The following is a 14,377-nucleotide window of genomic DNA, read 5'->3' as shown; positions in this document are numbered from 1 at the left end:
CATAACAAAAGATTACATTTATTGAATTAATGGAGTTATTAAATGTTATGATATTAGGATTAAGGATTCCAATCCCCGATTAATAGAAAATATGAAACGATGCAATATCAATTAAATCTCTGGCTTTACAATGAAAGTTTATTTGATAAGCTTTTGTTATTTATGGTGCTTCTTGGGATTACAATATTAATTAAATTTTCGATGAAAGCCTATTCGATATCTAAAACAGTGCAATTAATGCAAGTCTCTATATATAAATTTTCTCCCTCTCAAATGCTTCAAAGAAATGGCAGAAGTGAGAAGTGGTGAAGATAGCAAATGCTGCGGGCCGTAGGTCAATTATTGGACTTCCGAATAAAAAAAAAATCATTTGAGCCATAAATAAAAATTTAAATATATATAAATGTATATATAAATCATTTGAGCCATAAATAAAAAATTTAAATATATATAAATGTATATATCGGGTCTTTAATATTTTTCTGGATTTCTAAATTTAGGACTTTAAAAAAAAATACATTTGAATTAGCTCCACAAAAAGTGGTCTTGACCTTATAGAATGACATTTGGGTTTATGGAATAAAATGTGCATAAAGAATATATTATATAATCATAAAAAAAAATGTGTTCAATTAGAGTTTAAATTTACTCATACAAAATTTGAAAAATTTGCTTTCTAAATGTAATTATCTTAGTTATTATTCGTATTGTGAAAATTATAATATAGATGAAATCAATTAAGAATAAATCAATGTAATTATGTAAATTCTCTCTATAAGTTTATTTGAATATGTACATAATTAGAGATTATATTAACCATACAAAATTTTAATTTTAATTTTAATTGTAATTTTGTACTCTATAAAAAGTTAAAAATAATAAATACTTGACAAATGGAAGCTCAAAAATATTATTATATTAAACAATTTAAAATATTTTTATTTTTTCTATTTTTTATTTATATTTATAATAACATATTTTTTTTCCGTGCATCGCGCGGATGATAATTATTAAATAACAAAATTTTTATATATGAATAAACCCAATATAAGGTATATTTTTATAACATATTTTCCATGCGGGTGCCTCCTATGCCCCCTATTTATATACCTAAGAGTCCCAATTAGGGTCCAAATACTATGGGCTTGCAAATTCTATTCCTTATAGGACTTAAGGAGTTGGTTATAGGGATGAGGGTCCATGGGTTATGGTGGACCCTTCCTTAGTTGATTAATGGGTTTTAATTATATTCTTAGGGTAAGTGATTAAATAATTAGTTAGGGTTTAGGGGTCGTAACACGGGGTGTTACACTCTCTCCCCCCCCCCCCCCCCCTTACAAGGGCTTCATCACCGGCTTGCAATTGATGAAATGAGTTGTATCGATTATGTTTTTTTTTATGTTATCCTTGCTTGAATTCGAGCAAATAATTGTCCAATTATCCGTGCGATGTGCGTGCAATGCATAGATAATTTTTTTTTTTTTGTTATATATTTAGATAATAAAATTACGATATTATTTTTATAGATTTTAATTTTGGTAGGGCATTATTTATTTACCCGAACAGGGCCACAAAAATCTAAAAACCGGCCCTGGCTATAAAGCGTCGTTGTCGAACAATTTATCACAAAATCGTGTCTTAAACCGCATGCTTGATTTTTATACTCGTAACAATGTTCACAATCATTCACGCACACACCCAATAACTCTTTTGCACACATATGGATAAAAAGTGCAATAACCACACAGCTTAATATAAGAGCTCAATTGATGAAAATACCTATAAAACATGTTTTTAATCATTGGTTTCTATCCTAAAAGTACTCCTATTTTCATAATCCAATTGCAAAACCAACATAAATTTGAAATAATGTAGGCACTAAACGAAAACAATACAAAACTTAAAGTCTTGTTTTTTAAAAATATTTGGTGACCTTTTTAGAAATGGCTGAAAACATGTGGATGTCTTCTACCAGGGTTGGAATGTCCATAGCTTAAATTTGGTGATATTTGGAGTTCTTTTGATACCACACTTTACACCAAAAGACCTTGAAAATTTAAAGACGTGTTTTGTAAAAATATTGGATGACCTTTTCAGAATTGGCTCGAAAGTTGTGGAAGTCTTCTACCAGGGTCGAAATACCCATAGCTCAAATTTGGTGCCAATCGAAATTCAAAACATGTGGATTTCTTCTACCACAGTTGGAATGTCCATAGCTCAAATTTGGTGACATGGGACAAATACTAGTTGAAATAATAATCTAAAAAAAAAAAATCAAAAACTTACAATGTAGTTGTCGGCAGTGCGGCGGTGCAGCGGCGCGGCGGTGCGGCTGTGGGCAGGTGCCGCGGTGGCTGTGGTGTACTGTGCGGAAGACAAAGCTGAAGACGGAAAAGAAGAGGAAGACAATGATGGCTGCGATGCAGCGTGACGGTGCGCTGTGCGGATGGCTGAGACATGGTGGTGCGACATCTATTTGGGAGGAGACGTAGTGGTGTTTTTTGGTTGCTGAGACTTCGATTTGGGACCCTTGTGGTAAATTAAAACAACGTCAGCTATTCATATAGCCGACATTGTAGGGTTCAGCGTCCATTTTTAAAAAATTTTAAAAATTATAAAACTTCGGCTGTTAACACAGCCCGTATATGAATTACAAAAAAAAAAAAAAAAAAAAAAAAACTAAAATACCTAGAACGTCGATTATGTAAATAGCCGACGTTGTTTGTTTAACTACTTTTACTTTTTTATTTTTTCTTTATAACGTCAATTATTAACTTTTTTTTTTCTTTATAACGTCAATTATTAACAAATAATCATTGACATTAAATGTTTTTTAATTAATTTTATATATTTAATTAACTTTTAAGGTCGCTTATATAAATAACCGACGTTAAATAGCCAACATTATATGAAAATTCTGTAGTAGTGATATAGGTTAGTAATGAAGGATTGCGGTAATGAGGATGACGTGAGATTGGGGGGGGGGGGGGGGGGGGGGGGGGGGGCATGTGGTCTATGGATCTACCGCCTAAGATAAAATGTTTTTATTGGGTTTTATGTACCAACTGTTTACATACTAAAGATGTTTTGGCCATAAAGCAAGTTGGTTGTGATCCTATATGTCCTATGTGTGGGGAAGAGCCGGAATCGGTTGTGCACCTTTTTCTAATTATTCGTTTGTGCATGCGTGTTGGAGTGAACTGATGAAAGGGAATTGGCTACTGGATTATGTCTGAACAATTGATGAATGGATTAAAGGACCTTAATTTGGTGGTTAAGACTGACGCAAAGATGTGACAATGGCAGTACAAGGGGGTCCAAATAACTCTCCGTTTGGTTTAATTATTCGTGATATTCGTTTACATTTAGATCGGCTGGCTTTTGTTAGTTTAAATTTCGCTAAAAGGGATGTGAAAATGTTATCCCGCATCATCGCTCAGAAATCCTTAGCTGAGTCGGAGCCAGGCATAGTTGAATATTTTGATTGTATCCCCTAGCTTTGTTTCTCGTTGTGCAGGTTTGGATTTTTCAGGAAAGTCAATATATTTGGTTTGTTGGTTTTCAAAAAAAAAAAGGTCATAACAAATTTAAAGGAGTAGCACATGTTAGAGCAATATTTGTAGCAAGGATTGGCGAACAAAGGAATGGTATGTAGTCAGTTTTATAGCAAAAATTGAAGTAAAGTATGCCACCCACTCTCTCGTAAACAAAATAATTGAGGCCAAATTGTTACAAATGGAAGATTAAACTCAACTTAGAGTATAATTGCGATCAATCTACACAAGGGCTCAACAACAGCTATTGAAGATATTGATTTTTGAAGATCAACATAGCAAAATCAAGAACTCAAGAAGATCAAATCACTACTGGAAATTATGAAATTTCCGACCATATGGAAGTGATCTTAAATCAAGTTGAAACCAAAAAGTGGTTAGAAATAACAACAAAGGTTTTTCCGGATACCAAAAGTGGTTGGAACAAAACTTTTTACTTGATTTAAGATAACTTTCAGGTGGTCGGAAATTCCATAATTTCTAGTAGTGAATACAGCTTGAAGAAAATAAAGTAAGCCTTCATACGAAAAGTTTCATTTGCTAGGCTACAAAAACTATTTCTATGAAAGTTTCAAGAAGATTATGCCAAATGTGAAAAAGATTACAATGTCAATAAAGACTGAATACACTAACCAAGTTGTAAGGAGAAAATCAATTTCACCATCAACATTCCTAAATTTCTTTTGTAGTTTCTATTGAAATTACGTTTTTTTTTTGTTTTTTTTTTTTTTTGTTTTTGTTTTTTTTGTTTGGTGACGAGCGAAAAAAATTTGAAATTATTATCTAAGGGTGTGTACTATGTAAATCTCGCCCTATGAGTTGTGACCCTAGCTGACATAAAATCACATGAGGGTAAATCAATCTATGTTGGTCATAGTTGATCGACTCAAACCAAGAAAATCAATAAATCAGTCTCGTTGAAAATTGAACTTAAAAACTTGTAGTTACCAAAGAAGTTAGATCGTTTCCAGATGCAGCGGAAGAGTTTACTTTTGAATTTTCATGACATAACTAAGAATAATAAACCGTTAACGTCGACACATTGTTTGCTATTGTCTATGGACGACATTTTCAAATTTTATATAATGTATACATATTACTTTAATTAATAGCATTCCTTGAAATTAATCAACAGACTTAATGGCTAAGCTTCAAAGTCAGAGAGATAAGTCATTCATAAATATTCAGTTATGACCGTTGAAGTATAATAGCACAAAAATTCTTTTAATAAAAATTATTTAATGTAAAACCAGTGGACTTTACTACAACAACATTATAGGATAAATAACGTATTCCAGTCGACAGTACACAACATTTTATTTTTTTAAATTATTAGAGAGTCCGTATTCTATACTTATAACATACCTTTTAAAAATAATTAAAAGGTTTGTTATGAGTAAAACCTACTTTATAATCCTAGGCGGCAAGGAATTAATGTTATGCACTGATTGTGCACGTTCATATTCGCGAATCTAATGGTTGTGATTGCATGTTCACACTACACTCAAAATTCACACTAAAACTTTTTCATATATATATATATATATATATATATATATATATATATATATAGAGTTAATTCCAGCAATGGTCCTCTGACTATTGCGATTTTTCAAAATTGGTCCTCGTCTTTTAATTTGGACAAAATAGACCATTGACTATCAGATTTGTTCTGGTCCTTCCGTTAAGTATCCGTTTGTTAGGTGTTAAGTGGAGGGGTACAAAAGTCATTATTATTATAATTATTATTATTATTATTATTATTATTATTATTATTACTATTACTATTACTATTACTATTACTATTATGGTGAGCATATGTGACCATCATTACCCTAAAACTCCATTGGTTTCTTCGTCGTCATACTAAGATTAATGCCATGAAAGACAACTTTTACGAGGTTCTTTCGTTGCGTCCCAAGAATGCTGTGGTTGAGGAGATAAAGAGAGCTTACAGATGCATGGCTCCTCTGTCACCTGGACTTTTGAAAGGGGATTGTATTGATTTGTTAACCTTTTTTCATTCAATTAACATACAATGAATGGTAACTGCTGAGACATGCAATTACAGTTACAAGAAAATGAAAGAATCATCACTAATCTAATAATGACTAATTATGAATGAAGCTTATGCATTCATGCATGTCAGGACACAACAACAGTTGGAATTTTAAATCCTAATAGGTTGAATTAGAATCCCAAATTTTGCAGCATCATAACAAAATATTTCAATTTTTTTTTTGTTTTAAATTCTTCTCAAGAACTATATATATATATATATATATATATATATATATATATATATATATATATATATATATATATATATATATATATATATATATATATATATATATATATATATATATATATATACATATATATACCTGTGTTTCTACTGCTCAAGTCCAATGTATTCCGCTAAAGTTGCCATCTGAAGAGAAAAGATGAAAATTTGTATCATTACCATTGAAATGAAGAAGAAGAAGAAACAAATTATTATTGCGGCCATCCATTAATGTACCTTCATCTTTCCAGCTCTTCTTCCAAACTTCTCTGTCAAAACTCCCAAAGAATCAATGGCTGCAACGGGGCCGGTGCAGGGCGGCCGATCTTAACAAATGCTTCCTTAATGGGAATACAATCAAACCTTTGTACCCCTCTACTTAACACCTCACAAACGGATACTTAACGGAAGGACCTGGAACAAATCTAATAGTCAAGGGTCTATTTTGTCCAAATTAAAAGACGAGGACCAATTTTGAAAAATCACAATAGTCGGAGGACCATTGCTGGAATTAACTCTATATATATATATATATATATATATATATATATATATATATATGCTTCGGATCCGGTGCAACCCCTATGATACATGAGATCATGAGATCTCATGATATCCATTGATTCATTTTCCATGAATGGTTGAGATTATAAGAGATTCTTAAAGTAATTAAGGATAGATTGAAATCAAAAAGATTGAATAGTAATTGTAGTTATTTGTTTAATTATGGATATAATTAAATTGGAATCTTCGACATTATATTAGGGAGATTATGAATAGAAATTATTGATATTTAGAATTATTCAATAACCTATGTTGCTTATAAAAATTGCGTGAAGAAGGCACTGGGGTGAAAAGCTAGTTATGCTGGCTGGTGCATATACGAACATGAGTATGTGCATAGTGTGTCCATATGTTGAGAATATTCATGTGTTTTATTTTTTCTTTGGGTTTGTTTGGTTGGATGACCTAAATGTAATGGGATGTGTGTGTGTGTGTGTTACAGATATTTGAAAGTGTGAAACGACAAACACTGGGAAAAAATTGGTAGTTGAATCTAGAGTTTCTTGCTGGCGGGTGCGTATATGAACATGAGTATGTGCATAGTGTGTGCATATGTTGAGGATATTGTTTTTTTTTTTTTTTTTTTTTTTTGTTTTTTGGTTTGTTTGATTGGACAACCTAAATGTAATGGGATGTGTGTGTGTGTGTGGTACAGATGTTTAAAAGTGTGAAACGACATAGACTGGGAAAAAATGGTAGTTGAGTCTTGTGCGTCTTGTTGGCGGGTGCGTATACGAACATGAGTATGTGCATAGCGTATGCATATGTTGAGGTTTTTTTTTTTTGAGTGTGGTACAGATGTTTGACAGTGTGAAACGACACAGACTGGGAAAAAAATGGTAGTTGTTGGTTGTTTGTGTGCTTCTGTTAATAGAATAGAGGTCTGAGCGTGGTTGCTTTTAAACATGTGCAATCACATGAATTTTGTTAACAACTTTAAATAATGTTAAATCATATGTATGTGGCAGATGCATTACCCATGCACATACCAGAACACGAATGTGCACACGCAACATATTATATAACAATGTAACTACGCACATGCCATAATTCGTAAACGCACGGACTTGTACAAACTTAGATCACGACCCCCGGGCAACAAATAATACATATAACCACTGTTGCAACATCACCCTTGTTTTTAGATAAAGATGCACACGCCACCACAATAGTACGCGCCGAATACAATCACCACTTATTCAGCACTACATACATATACTGAGGCATCTAAAACTTGTTTACAGTATACTGCATTCACCTACCTACAACTACGCACACCGCATAATTAAAAATGCAAATTAATTTAAAAACCGTCCAAAAGGGATACTCACTGAAAGAAAATCACGTTCCGAATAAAAAACAAAGCCAATAACGTTATAACCCCATCATCGTGCCCTACCCACCAAGTAAGCATGATTCACTTACTAATGTCCCTTTATGGACATACCAAAACATACATTCAAACAGAAACAATACTACGCACCAACCGATTACCCTCTATGCACATACAACTGCATCGGGGGCATAATTTGAATCTTCAGGGGGGAATAGTGCATCATCAACTGCATTGGGCTCATCATCTGAGCCATCCGAATCCGAGGCTGGTTTTGCGGGCTGATGGGATAATTCAATTGCATCGGTCTGTGGCAAAGGTGCCACCACATCTACGGCAACTACCGATTCAACAGCAACATCACCTGGGAATGGCAAAATTAATGCACATAAGCAAAAAAAAAAAAAAAAAAAAAAAAAAAAAAACCACGGCTTCAAGTACTGTATTGGAAGCTCCTGAAACCGACATCAACCACCCCATCGCTTAACCAAATTCGTATTTAAGCAATTCATCGAACACATAATATGCATCTGCGCACAATAAAATCTGGTGTCAAGAAGAGAAACAGAAAAGCTGTATGAGCACTGATACTTGTTCAATGTCATAATCTCAACTGGATTTTGAAATTTTCTTTTTATTTTTCATAAGTTTTTTTTTTTTGCAGTAGAGTGATTGATACACATTTTCCATAAAGAATTAAGATTATATATGGGAAAATTACCTTGTCCTTTTCTTTTTAATTGTTGTGGTTCTGCACACTTAAGTAGCCTAATTTGAATTTATGCCTTTAAAGTTTAACTTGTGTCTCATATATTGTTCATCCTTTTGCACACTGACATTCTCCTGCTCTCATACACTAACTGATTGCTGTGTTGTGAGAGAATTTAGTAAGAATCCCCCCAATTTGTTAAATTTGCCATAATTCTTGAAAGAGTAAAAGACATTTTTAGTCCTAAATTTATAGTGGCTTGGACAATTTTAGTCCTTTATAAAAAAAATTGCCATTTTATGGACAGAGTTATTGTGGCGAGGACATTTTTGGTCCTCCGTCTATATTTCTGTTAGATAACCGTATGAGAGAGGGGTAATTATGTCAATTTAGGCTATCTCCTTCTATCTATTATATCTATGTGTGTTTTGTTTTCTTCTCGGTCAAAATTCGAAGGAGTCGGAGAGTCCAAGTTGCAGTTGTACGAAGAAATTGCTGGAGAATTGAAGCCGCCAAACAGGTAACTAATCAAATAGATAGAAGGAGAATCGAAGCCGCCAAACACACATTGATATAATAGATAGAAGGAGATAGCCTAAATTGACGTAATTGCCCCTCTCTCATACGATTATCTAACAGAAATATAGACGGAGGACCAAAAATGTCCTCGAAATATAGACGGAGGACCAAAAATGTCCTCGCCACAATAACTCTGTCCATAAAATGGCAAATTTTTTTATAAAGGACTAAAATTGTCCAAGCCACCATAAGTCTAGGACCAAAAATGTCTTTTACTCTTCTTGAAATATGTCAAATTCCTTCCCATCCAATCTGCAAGACTTGTTCAATTGGCATTTGGCAGAAACTACTTGCAAGCCAAGAACAATGAATATTCAACCCTGCCCCGGAAGCTATTTTCGAGACGCAACTCAACAACACCCACCTACCGGAGGCCAAACCCCCAAAAAAAAACACACATGCACAACTCCATTCACCAACCCCCCGACCCATTCGAGAAAAATAACCCAAATGCCAAACGCAAGAACCCTAACCCAGAAATCAAACAATCCCCCGCTATCACCCTTGCACCACCCCAAAACCCAGATTTCATAGACAAAGAAAAATAAACAACCCCCTGGTGATAACTCCTTGTAAAAATCACACAAGCAAGAACTACGACCGCCCAAGAAATCGAAAAACCCAAACCCCAATCCAATCCCCTTAACTACGGCAAGAAACCCACAAAAGAAGGGTGAAAGAACACCAAAAAATAAACAACAAAATAAATTTAATTTAAAAAAAAAAAAACAAAGAGAATGCCGAAAGATAGTACCCGCACTAGACGAAGACGAGATACCTCTAAGTCGCTTAGACTGCCTTCTGCTGGACCCATCCATGGAGATACTGGCGCCGGACAATCGACGCACGCCTACGACCGGAGGGAGAAGAATCGACAAGAGAGAGATGAGCGGTAATACAGATAACTGAGAGAGAAAAGCGTAAAGAACAATAAAAATCAACGATGGATATAAACCGCCGGATATAACACCTAGGGATAATAAAAGCATAAGCCAAAATACAAAATTACCCCTTCTTACCTAAATAATCAGCGCACATGTGGAATAAACCAACACCATTCGAGCCCTTGATCAAAAGAAATCAATGAGCAGGGAGTGTGCCCACAAGCTCTGCTGATTGGGGGGTGTGCGCCGTATTCAAAATCTATATATATATATATATATATATATATATATATATATATATATATATATATATATATATATATATATATATTTATTTATTTATTTATTTATTTATTTATTTATTTATTCATTTATTTATTTTTATTTTTTGAAATACCTAGATTGTATATAGTTGATTGACTGGTGCAAACCAAGAAACTCAATAAACAGACTATCACGGGAGCCAATTAAAACTTAAAATTGTTTGATTACTATACTAACTAACTGTCTAACCAACTTGATAGGGTTGTCTCATACTACACAATATTGTAACACAGTAAGTCTTGTACCCATACATATACTCATGGCTAGAACACTACGGGTGTGTTTTGCTTCATGGGTGTACACATCAAGAATGAGAATCAAAATCATAGTTAGTGTTTGCTTAATAACTTTTTAAACACAATATGGGATTTGATTACCCCTTTAATTAAAACTCAATTTCCTAATTAAAAATGAGTATCATTCCATCTTATTGGTATCATACATAACCAAACATCAATATTGGTAATCATCCTAATTCCACCCTACTACCGAGCATTCATGAGATGGGTCGAGTTAATTAAAATAGAAATATAATACTTATATTGAAAAATATATTATTAATCAAGGATAAATTGTTTGTTAGAGGAAAAGTGTAATACTTTTCAGAAAAAAATAATGTAATATTTAGGAGTTGAAGAGAGTTACTTATTTGAAAAAGTATAATACTAATTAGACATAAATTGATTGATTGAAAATATGATGCAAAATTTAATAATTTTAAATCAAAATATAGTACTCCATATTAAAAGTTGAAGAGTTATTTATGAGAAAAAAATATGATACTTATAATCAAAAGTGTAATATTCATAAAAATATTTAGTCCGTCTAATAGATGGGGATTCATGAAACGGTTTCATAGGAGATTTTACTTATTGATACATATTTTAACATGAATCTTTGTATGGTTCGGTGTAGATTCTACGGAAATCAGTTCCTTTCATATCACAAAGAGAAGCACTCAAGAATGGAACTCTCCGGGGTTATTTTGACTCGGCTCAAGCTCTAGCACATTACGCAGAATTGCTGCTCTACCTCAAGAAGGAATTATTAGCAGCATATTCTCATATCATCGTTGTTGGAGCATCATATGGAGCAAGTGAGCTAATTAATGGTTTATATATACATACATATTCTATGGCATAAAATACTATGTGTATTCTCACTCTATATTTTTACACATAAAATCTTTATATAGACACTTGTATTGGAATTTATATGAAAAAAATAGTTTATTAAAGCCTCCATATAAATAAATAAAATGCATATATTTTAATCGAGGATAAAATGACTTAGGGTGTGTTTGGTTGGTGGATTTTGTCTATAGGAATGGGTATGAAAGTGATTGTTGTTGTTTGGTTGATAAGTTTTAGAACACTACTATGGATTTCGAATACCCCATCAATTGAAAAATCCATACCCAAATAGAATAAAGGTTTCATTCCCTTATTCATTCTCAAGCACTACTATTAGTAACCATTCACATTCCACCCTACTACAAAACATGTTAAATACTTTCGCCAAAACCTATTACCATTACCAAATATTTGATACCCATTCCGATTACGATTCCTATATGCAAACCAAACACACCCGTAGGGGATGTTTGGTTCATGGAAAATGTTGTTTTCTTGTGTTTGGTTCATGGAATTCATTTTCCATTCGAAAATGAATTCCTCAATTTTGAGGAAAACAAAATCCTTGGTTGGACCAAGGATTTTGTTTTCCATGGAAGATGGGAAGAAAAAGTGAAATGAAATGCCTATTTTACCCTTGTTTACTTTTTTTTTTAATTATATTACTTTTATTAATTTGTAGGGACATATAGGTCTTTATACTCTTTATTCCTTACAATTCCAAATCTAACCAAACAATAGAATTAGTATTCCCAGTAATTCTTTTTCCACCAACCAAACAATGAAATTCATCTTCCTAGTAATTGTTTTTCCATGGAATTTCAATTCCACTTCTCTTAAAACATTTTTCGCAAACCAAACGAGCCCTTAGCTGGTAGGAAACATGTGTCTTATAACAAAGGTTATTATATATGGGGTCGAGAACCATTAGTTGCAATTTGGATATATTTTCCCTCAACACTGTGAAATAAAAATTCGATTTGTGAGATTTATTTATAATTTTGAAATTTATTTATAATTGAGTAATTTAATACGTGTATATATAACAAGTGTTATTTTGGGAACTTTTATAATGCCCAACACTCTATTAAATAAAAAAAATTAATTTGTAAATTTATTTATAATTTTGAAATCTATTTATAATTGAGTAATTTAATACTTGTATTTATAAGTAGTATTATTTTGTTAACTTTTATAATGAGTTATGAATTGTAAAAAGTATTTAACTTGACAATCAAACTATAAAACTCATAGTCCCGTCCGGGCCACATACCCAAAAAATAATTTTCTTTTCTTCAACTTCTTTAGTTCAGAATTATTGTGTTTTTCAATTTATATATTTATTTTTATTATAATAAGTTAGAAGTTAAAATTATTTATTTACATATTTTTATTATAATTATAATTAATCATTGTAACTATTATAAATGTTAAGTTATAATTTTATTTTTAATATAAATAATAATCATTCTCATCATTAAAATTATTAATATTTTATAAGAAATAAATTTGATGGTGCAGTGGATATTGACTCTACTCTCAAAACTTCCGCCCAACAAATTATTTTCATAAAAGGCACAAAATATTAAATAAATAAATATACGGAAAACGTGATAGCATGCATCATCCTTTTGATATTTAGAAGTAGGCTTTATGTGAGGAGGCAGAAACTGAGAAGGTGTTGTATTCACCATGAAATTATAATGTTAAACTAACTATATATATATGGATCGGAGTATAACTCCAACTTACATTTCTAATCTAATATTCTAACTAACATTAGCAATGGATTTCTAATTCATAAAATTGTAATATTCCATTTAAACTTCATTTATATTTTATTAAAAGTAATACTTAATATAATGTTTAATATTTAATTACTTTAAAATAATAAATATTTTTTAATCAAAAGAAAGGAACACCTAATAACTCTTATATAAAGAACACCAAAACAATCATTTAGTATTTTATTATGGGTCGCTGAAACTTCAGTGCTCTTATAGCACGAAGGTCAACAACTCTATTTTGATCTAGAATTGTAAATCAACTTAAATTAAATTTGGTCAATATTTTAAACCATTTATATTTAATTATAATATATTTTTCAATTATTTCATAGAAAAATATTATTTTTTTTTCTATTAATTTTACCTCCTAATGTTCACTATAATCTCTTTATATTCATTGGCAAAATGTGAATTGGTCAATCCCATATGCATTAAAAAAATCTATTTCAATTAAATACAAAAACAACTAATCAAACAATCAAATATTATTGCGTAAGGGCCTCAGGGGTGAATATTAGGGGATAAAATCAATAAGAAAATGTCGCTCTATATAATTTCATTATTTCTATTTTCTAATGTCATTTTCCAAAAGTAAAATTAGCAATGCCAAAATTAAGTTATTTATTTATTTTTTATTTGAAGACTGTGGTCTAATGGTACCCGGGTTGGACTTCCATGAGTTCGAGCTTCAGTGGAGGCGTTATTGGTTCTTCGTGTTTCAATAGGTTGAGAAAGTATATGAACAGATACTACATTGTAATAGAGCCAATAGCATAAAAAACAAAAAAAACAAAAAAACAAAAAAAAAAAAAAAAAAAACAACTTAAGTTGACGGAGTCAGTAAAAGTGATAGAGAACTAGAGAAGGGGTGTAATAGAATAGTTTTACTAAGTCAAATTTTAAACTGAAATTGTAAAATCATACGGGATTGGGCAGAATTGCTCTGCAATAATTGAACGTTTCATATTTAATTTTTTAAATTTAATTAGTCATGAACGTTTTAATATAGCAATATTTTCTTCAGCAACAAAATCACTTTCATACTCTGATCTATTTAATTCTGTATAGTGGACTTTGTAGTTTCTTCTGGATAAATGTTTGACCTAGTCCACACAATATTTTTTAGTTTTTACGCAAAAGTATTACAGTCGGTGCTTATATATATATATATATATATATATATATATATATATATATATATATATATATATATATATATATAT

The sequence above is a fragment of the Ipomoea nil genome, unplaced genomic scaffold (assembly GCF_001879475.1).
Source record: "Ipomoea nil cultivar Tokyo-kokei standard unplaced genomic scaffold, Asagao_1.1 scaffold0755, whole genome shotgun sequence".
Lineage (NCBI taxonomy): Eukaryota > Viridiplantae > Streptophyta > Magnoliopsida > Solanales > Convolvulaceae > Ipomoea > Ipomoea nil.
This window is presented reverse-complemented; position numbering follows the sequence as displayed.